General features: G+C 37.0%; 1 non-coding gene across 1 annotated transcript; it reads left to right on the top strand.

Annotated features, from left to right (window-relative positions):
• The first annotated feature begins 3,304 nt into the window (after positions 1–3,304).
• LOC123939561 lies at positions 3,305–3,408 on the top strand. Its single transcript, XR_006817926.1, has one exon. It is a non-coding gene; the product is annotated as a small nucleolar RNA U13 (small nucleolar RNA).
• Positions 3,409–8,322: the final 4,914 nt, after the last annotated feature.

Below are 8,322 nucleotides of genomic sequence, written 5' to 3' on the forward strand. Positions count from 1 at the left end.
TCACAGCTCTCTACTATGAACTTTAATATAAAGTATGTCAAAATATTTTCATCAATCATGAATCACAGGCCTTTCACTGGCATTTACTGTGTTCAAGGCATTGCAGTTGACGATGAATATACAATCATCTGTGGTATGATGGAACGTGGAGTTTAAATAATGGGCTCTTTTTCATCCTCCTAGTTTAGCTGTCAGTCATACCCCATTTGGCAGTTACAGCTTGGTCACTTATTACTGTGGTGTTGTAAAGAGCACATGCCAAATTTATAGCTTCTAACTTCAAAAGGTTCCATATGCAGCAAGATAGAGACTATTCAAGAAGGAGATGCCAACAGAATAAATAGGTTTTCAGCCTGTTTCCACCCTGGGTAAAAGATCCTTTGAATTGACAGAGGAATGGAGTCAGAAAGAGGAAAATTAGACATAGCACAGTAGACTTTGCTGTGCTCTCAGCATCCCAGTGGGGTTGAGGCTGGTAACACTTCTCTCGAGATTCTCAGGCATTCAAAAGTAGAGGAGACATGTGCTCTATTTTCCCTTTCTGAAACCTTGGAGGTGGCAGTCTCACTGATGTGTCTTCTGCTATCTTTGTACAGGGGAGTGGGGTAGAGACGGTGGCCTTTATATGTGCCAAATGGCTACTGAGGTATGGTCAATATTATAGAAGTTAAGAAGAAAGAGAGATTGTCTTGGTCTGAGTTTGTTGAGGAAAGTTTAAGTGTTTTCTTGCCTTAGCAAGTTCATGTGGGGAACACAATATTATGTTGGCTGGTTAGAATTAATAAAATCTTGGGGCATCTGGGTGGCTCAGTGGGTTATGCCTCTGCCTTCGGCATAGGTCATGGTCTCAGGGTCCTGGGATCGAGCCCCATGTCCGGCTCTCTGCTCAGCAGGGAGCCTGCTTCCCCCTCTCCCTCTACCTGCCTCTCTGCCTACTTGTGATCTCTCTCACTCTGTCAAATAAATAAATAAAATCTTTAAAAAAAAGAATTAATAAAATCTCAATTAGTCTCAGAATATGAGCTGTAATAATCTTGGCTTCTCCCTTTTTAGGCTACATAGATAGTAAAATATCTATTTCTTATTGACTGGAGAATAGATAGAGCAAACAAACTTTTTTCTTCACCCTTTGGGTACTCTTTATTTCTTGAATGATTAAGCTGTTCCAGATCTGATGGTTAGTAATTTTCTTTTTTCTTCCTCCTCCCAAAAATCTTGAGGTAGGAGGAGTCCTGCTCAAGTTCTGCCTATGTAATATGCAATATAGAAGAGCAACCATAGCCTCTAATAGAACAAATTCTAGACATTCCATCTTGGAAATAAGCCTGAATCCTAATAATCACTTAGACCAGAGGGCACACATATGCCTTGTGGGCCTTTGTTCCTCCCATAAGTTAAATTTTTTCCAGATGTTCTTTGGTCTCAAAAAAAACAAAAACAAAAACAAAAACAAAAAAAAGCACAAAAAACCAAACACAGAGCAATCACAGAAAATGTAGTACTACCATAAATTTTGCCTATCCCAGAAAATCTCCAGGTAAGAGCCTCCTTATATCCAATTTCCCTTCTAAGAGTGAAGTAATGAACTAAATTATAGCAAGCCAATATAACTCCTTCCTTACTTTTTATCCCATGCAGATTGACTTCACGTGACACAGAACAACAGTAAAAATATTGCCATAACCGTAAATTGTACCATGTGTACTAGAAATACTCACTATAATGTTTACAAAAGCCCTTGAGAGCTGTTGCTTAGATTTAGTTATAGATCTTTTATATTAAACTTAAGTCCTTCAAAAACTATCAGTTATTTAGTGGATTTGGAGCATAATACAGAGTTGCGTAATGTAAAATCTGAATATGGAATTTACATGATAAAATGATAATTACATCTGGCCCTCTTGTCTTTTCTGTAAGAAATGGCATTTTCTGGCAGTTCTATTCCTGGCAGAGTAACAGGTGGAGGTGTGACCTTTAACCCTAAGTAAGCAATTATATAACTACTTAATAGTAATCACTTTGCCATCTGCAGTCCACACTAAATTAAAAGACACCAGATCCTCGGTTTTGGCATGTGGCCCAAGCTCTGCCTTTCTTTTCCTAGTTCAGTAATGAGTGATCATTTCTACCTTAGCGATTCCTACGGTCAGTTTGATGGATGGAAAAACAGAACACTAAGTGTAGCCCCATTTACTCTGAACTGATCAGCTCCGCCCAGTTTGTTCCCATCCTACAGAGCTCAGTTCCAAGATAATCCAGGCTTTCCTGTTTCTTCATCCCATTTTGGTCCAGTAAATAGATAGACCGCTTGCACTAAATTTTCACGGTGAGGTTTTCTTGTCTTGAGTAAAATTCCTTTGCGTTCTGGAGGGAAAGGGCAAAAAGCTTTTTGTGCACAGAGATTGCTTTCCCTGTCTCCAAGGAGAGATGAAGCTATCCCTTGATGGGTGTTAAAATAATGTAAGCGTTCCACCCACACCTGGATATGAGGAAAGCATTTGCTTTTTGTTCCACCATGTAGCAGGCTTTTAGCAGAGTAGAAAAAAAACAGTCACATTTACTGAAAGTCTAAACACCTTTTTAATGTATTGCTGATTGCTGGTGCTGAAGAGGGAGGGAGGCAGAATGGAGATGCTGGCAATCATAAGCCCCCTCCACCCCTGCCTTTTTTTTTTTTCTTTTTTTTCAGTTCCACAGATGTTTTGGCCTGAAAGTCTCCACTTTAAGGGTTTTAAAAAATACCCTCTGTCATATTGTTATAATAGTTATACATGAAGTATTTGAAATCCTCCTTCCCCCCCCCCTCCCCGTCTTCTAAGTGTCTGGTTTAGTTTCCTCTTCATATTCTGGATTTTTTTTTTATGTAATTCTTCTCAGTTGTCCATATCATCCCACATCTTTCCATACCAGTGCATCTACTTCGCTGGATTTAAATGACTTGAACTTGTTGCCAATGTTACAATCATCCCTCGGGTACTTGGGCTGCTGTATGTGCCTTGTGGGGTATCCTGTACTCTTCAATATAAAGTGAAGGGTGGGAGTCAAGGAAGCTGTGACTTGCTGTTTCTGGCAACTCAGCCTTATGAACTGTATTCATGGGAATTTAAGAAACTGCTCTCTGGAGGTCACCCTGCTGCCTAACTACACATGTTGGAAATGAGCTGTTAGTACAGAAACATTCTTAATTAATGATGCAGAGTGACTCGGCAGCCAGCCAAAATATGATTATGGAAACATTTGTAAAGGTTGTGTGACCTACAAAATAAATTTCCCAAATATTAAAAAAAAAACTTACAAGGATGGGATTCATTTGTACTTCATGAGCATCATGAGAAGGTGTTCACACTTTTGTGTGACATGTGCCTCCTTCAAACCTTGCTATGACCTTGGCACATTATATGTCTGACATGAAGAAAAAAAAGAAAAAAAAACTTATAAGTCTTGGATGTGCATGAAATTTATATATTTATACTCTAATTTATCAATCATATATATTATATATATTTTATATAGGGTATATACTTTATATGTGTATATACTATATATACTATCAATATGTGCTATCTATTGTACTGTATATATAGTATATACTATGACATATAGGAATATAAACACTATATATGTATAATATACTAATCTAAATATACTGTGTATTTACACATACATACATATTTACTATATATAAGTATATAGTATAATATATGTTATACACACACACACACACACACACACACACACACATGTATGATAATTTCCTTCTTCTAGGTGTCTCTAGGGAAATGACTGTTTCTTTCCAGGTCAGCCTTGAATGTAAGGGTAGTAGATGGTCACTAATGGGGTGATTAACTTGGACGAGCCTATAAAGATTTCCCTCAGACACATCATGGACCTCAAATCCTATCAGTTGTATTTGATTCCTTTAAATTCTGAAGACCTTTCAGCATGACATTCTAAAGTACCAATAAGATTTAAATGTTCCTGGGAACACTTATCAGCTATAATCTGCTTGAAGGGATAAGGGAAAGGGGGAAAGGGTGTCAGGTGACAAATAGACAATAGCAAAGTCGTGGCAAAAAGAGTTCAGATAGATACCTGGATTGAGTAGTGGGACCGCGGAGGGTAAGAGATGGGGCTCACAGACAGAAGAGGTGGAAAGGAAGTATCAGAGACAAGTTCACCTACTTAGTTTTGTAGAAGTCTGACTCAACCCCACTTTTGTGTGTAGTGGGTGTTCACCCTGTCAAACAAGTATTTGGATGGTCTCTGAACTGGAGGTAGAGTCATTACTTTTCTCTCCAAGCTAACAGCCAGAACCTTTACACACCCAAATAAACAGCCTTCTATGCCAAACATCACATTAGTTTATAGGTATATGTCAGTGGTAGAGCTAAAACATTGCTTTAAGATTTCCTGTTGGCGGGGTCTGACAGAGGAGCTGGAGGACAGTTTTGCTTCCCTGGGCCAACAAATGCTCCTCAATGTTTTCCCCAGTGATTCTGTTGAAGTTGTAATTCATCACATACAAGCAATTTAATGTGTTTCCTTGAAAGTAAAGTGTCTGGGACAAGGCTCAGGAAAGTAAAAATTTTCCCTTATCTGTTGGGTTTGATGGTGATTGGATTAGTGACAAAATCAAGTACTTCTTTAAGTTGGTCTCATTTTCTGCCTTTTTTGATGACCTAGTTTCTTTTGTTAGCAAAGTTTGACAATTATTACCTTTCCCTCAGCATTATTAATGAATACCAGGATAATTCTTTCTCTTGGTCAGTCTTATCCTGCACTTACTTTCCAGTGCTGTATGTTGTTCCTGTGGTTTCCAGGTTCCAGACTTAGTGTATGCCACACTCCCCCTTTTTTAAAAAATTTCTTACTGGCATAACATACTGACCAGCCCAGAAGGGTAAGTGTCAAAAAGTAATGAAGATAATAGTAAGTACCTGTTATGTGTCAAGTATTGTGTAGAGTTATTTACAAACTTTATTTCATTTAATCTTCAAAGCAATGTTGTAAGATAGATGCTATTATAACCGATTTTTATATGTATGTAAATTTAGCCAAGATATTAACTTGTTATCCAGCATAACAAGTTAAATAACTCTTACCCTTATACAGGGAGAAGCTGAGATTTTAACCTAGGTATTGCTTGAATCTAAAGTCAGTTTTGGTTTATGATCTTGACTCCATTCATTGGCCACCTATTTTTAATGTCTGACATTTCCATTGTCTCATGTGTAAGCATATATAGAAATACACACTCTTTTCATGTGCCTAATACTGAAATATTTTCAAGTGGTTTATAATAAAAATGCACAAAACAAGGCAGCTAAAATAATTGAAAATATGTAGAGCAGTAGTTTTCAAATGATAATCATTGGCATCTAGGGCCACCTGTGTGTAGAGGATTTTTGAGGGAGGCTTTGTTGGGAGGGCTCTGAGCTCTGTTCTCAACAGCTGTACTTTTATCTGTTTTATGTCTCAAGATTCCAAGTAATATTTTTTTTCAGACCAAAAATTCCATTGCTTTAAAACCAAAAAAAACGTTTCTAAGACCTGATGTGTTATAATGTTGGAGAGATTTATGTTAGGAGTTTGGGATGTCAAAGTTAGAGCCACAAGTTTCACTGAACTTTCTGGCAGTTTCTGAGGAAAAAAGGAACCTTGTTTGTTTATAGAGTCCCCATGATCTTACTTAGAAAGGAAAGGAGGAAGGAAGGGAGGGCAGTATGGCAAGGCACATTTTTTTGTCATTATTTGCAGGAGGAATTTATAATGTTTCTTGTATGAGGGGCATGATGGACAGTGATATTTTGATCGTGATTTTATGTAAGATGTTCTTGTGATGAATTTTCTTTTAATAATCTTTGATGAAACCTAAAAGCATAATGTTAATAGAAGAGCATTCTTGGGGGAGGGCAACAAAATAAGGTGTATGAAATGACATACTCACCTGCTTAGTCTGCCTCATAGAGTTGTTGCTGAAGCTTAAAGAGCTAACTTGTGTGAAAATGTTTGGAAACCTGTCAGAATTATCTAACTTAGATAGTTACATCATTCATTAAATCATACATATTATTTAGCTCCTACTGTGCCTGGTATTGTTCTAGGTTCTGGGGATGCTCATTACCAATTACTATGGGTTAGATTTTAGTTGTTTACCCATGTCTTTTGCAAATTATATATTTAGTTATCTCGTATTTTGAAAGATAAGTTGGTTATTATACAAATAAATTGAGTGGAGCTTGATCAGTGGTTCCTGGGCTGCTCTCAAAACGTGGAATCCTTGAGTCTTCAAGTTGGAAGGGTTTATAGAGATTAGTTATCTGGCTCACCTGCCAATATAAAAACTCCTCTCATAGAATTCCTGAGGAAAGGCATCAGAAGCTCCTTAGGTATCTAATTTGCTGACAGTTACTAGACAACTTTGGATTTTAGAAGATTTCTTCTTTGTGTTGAATAACTTGGAAGATTGGAGAACAATGGAAGAGAGGGGTTTTAGGAAATCCTCTATGTTCTTATGTTGATCACTTAGCCTTTTTAACTTCTGCTCATTGACCCTAGTTCTGCTATCAGAACCATGAGGGAAAGACTCTTGCCACCTTTTCACTTGATAGCCCTTGAGTTTAAAGATGTCTGTGATGTCATCCCTGAAATCATTTCTTTAATAAGCTGAACATTTCCAGTTCTCACATTTTTCATTTAAGATAATTTCCAGACGTCATCTTGGTTACCTTTGTCTGATACATTGTTTTGACAGTGTCCCTTTTACAATACAGCATGCAGAAATAAACACAAGTGTCCCAGATGTGGCCTACCTAATGCAATGGACTCCATTCTGGAGAATTTATTTTTTGTTTTCATTTTCTTTCTTTTTTTTTTTTTCTTCAAAGCTTCAGATCAACTTATAATTGAAATATGTGTTTGTAAGTAAACTCTGATCATATGCTGCCTCTCAAATTGTTAACAATGTTATTGTACAAACTTGTTATACCTAAAAATGATATATCACATGAAAAATGCTCAGTTGAGGTAATAGGTATAGGCTCTCTTTAACTCACAATGCACTAAACTAAACTAAAATAGGAGATGTTGTAACTACGGTCACTGTATTATTGACATGTTGGCTAACTGAACATAACAATAAAAAAAAAGAAAAAAAAATGTCTGTTCTGAAATCATTGTTGAAATACCCTTGCATCAATAGAACTTATTTCTCATTTTATTTAGACAGTTCCTTTCATTCAGTCAAATGTTACATTAACCAAATGTTCTTGACCTTTTTTCTTTTTCTTGGGATAAATTAATTGGGCCTACTTTTTTGTAATTTAATGAAAAAGTAGTTATGAGCACTAATCAATGTCCTGCTAAAGCAGTTCAGTGGATAAGAAGAGATAGGATACTCTGTCATCAAGGAGTCTTATGGAAGCAGGATGGCTTTCAGTAAAACTGTAAATTTGTCTTTGTCGCTTTCATTAAAATATTCTTTCCAAAAGGTGCTGACATATGGGAAGAAGAGAAAGAACTCCAGTCTGGAAGGTTGGAGAAGTGGTAGATAGGTATATATAGCAAATTTGTGATCATAAGTGTTTAAATATTTGCATTGAAGTGACAGTGGGGACTTTTGGAAAACTAACCATTTCTAGAAGTGAAGGCAGAAACAGAAGCAAGGTAGGGAGAGCATGGTCTGGAGGATTGGAAGGGAAAGAGAAGAAAGAAAAAAGACTACTGTGAGAGGAGAGTGCCTTTTTTTTCCGAGAACCTTCTGTTCTGCCAGCCTCAGCATATTAGCCTTTGTTAGGCTTATTCGTTATGGTGTCAAGATGGGTTTCAATGGTTCAGACATTACTTCTGCGTTATAAGAATACAGGATGGTATGAAAAGTGGTCCTAATCCAACACCTCTCTCTTATTAGGGGGCAAAAATCTTCTCCAGAAACCCCAATATACTTTCCTTGCATATTGGTAATATTCTCGCTTTTCAGTCCACTGGGAAATACAGTGAGAATAATCAAGATTGGCATAGACAAATCATGGTTTATCTTTTGGAAATGGGGGAAGAGCTCACCTTTCTTGAATAGATGGTTGCACATTCTCTGACCAAATCAGAAAGGAGAAATGGAAGGAGAAGGTGTTGAGTAGGCAATCAGTAGTATTTTTCACAAATGATAGGTCCAGCTGAGATCTCGTTATACAAAAATATGCTTTTCTTTTGTTTTTGTTTTTACTCAGAGGCTTGTGATAAGGGAAAAATCTGTATAGGAAACCCTGGGAAGGATTTACTTATTTATTTATTTTATGCTTATGCCTGTTGGTATAATATGACCCT

This window comes from Meles meles, chromosome 3, assembly GCF_922984935.1.
Source record: "Meles meles chromosome 3, mMelMel3.1 paternal haplotype, whole genome shotgun sequence".
Classification (NCBI taxonomy): Eukaryota; Metazoa; Chordata; class Mammalia; order Carnivora; family Mustelidae; genus Meles; species Meles meles.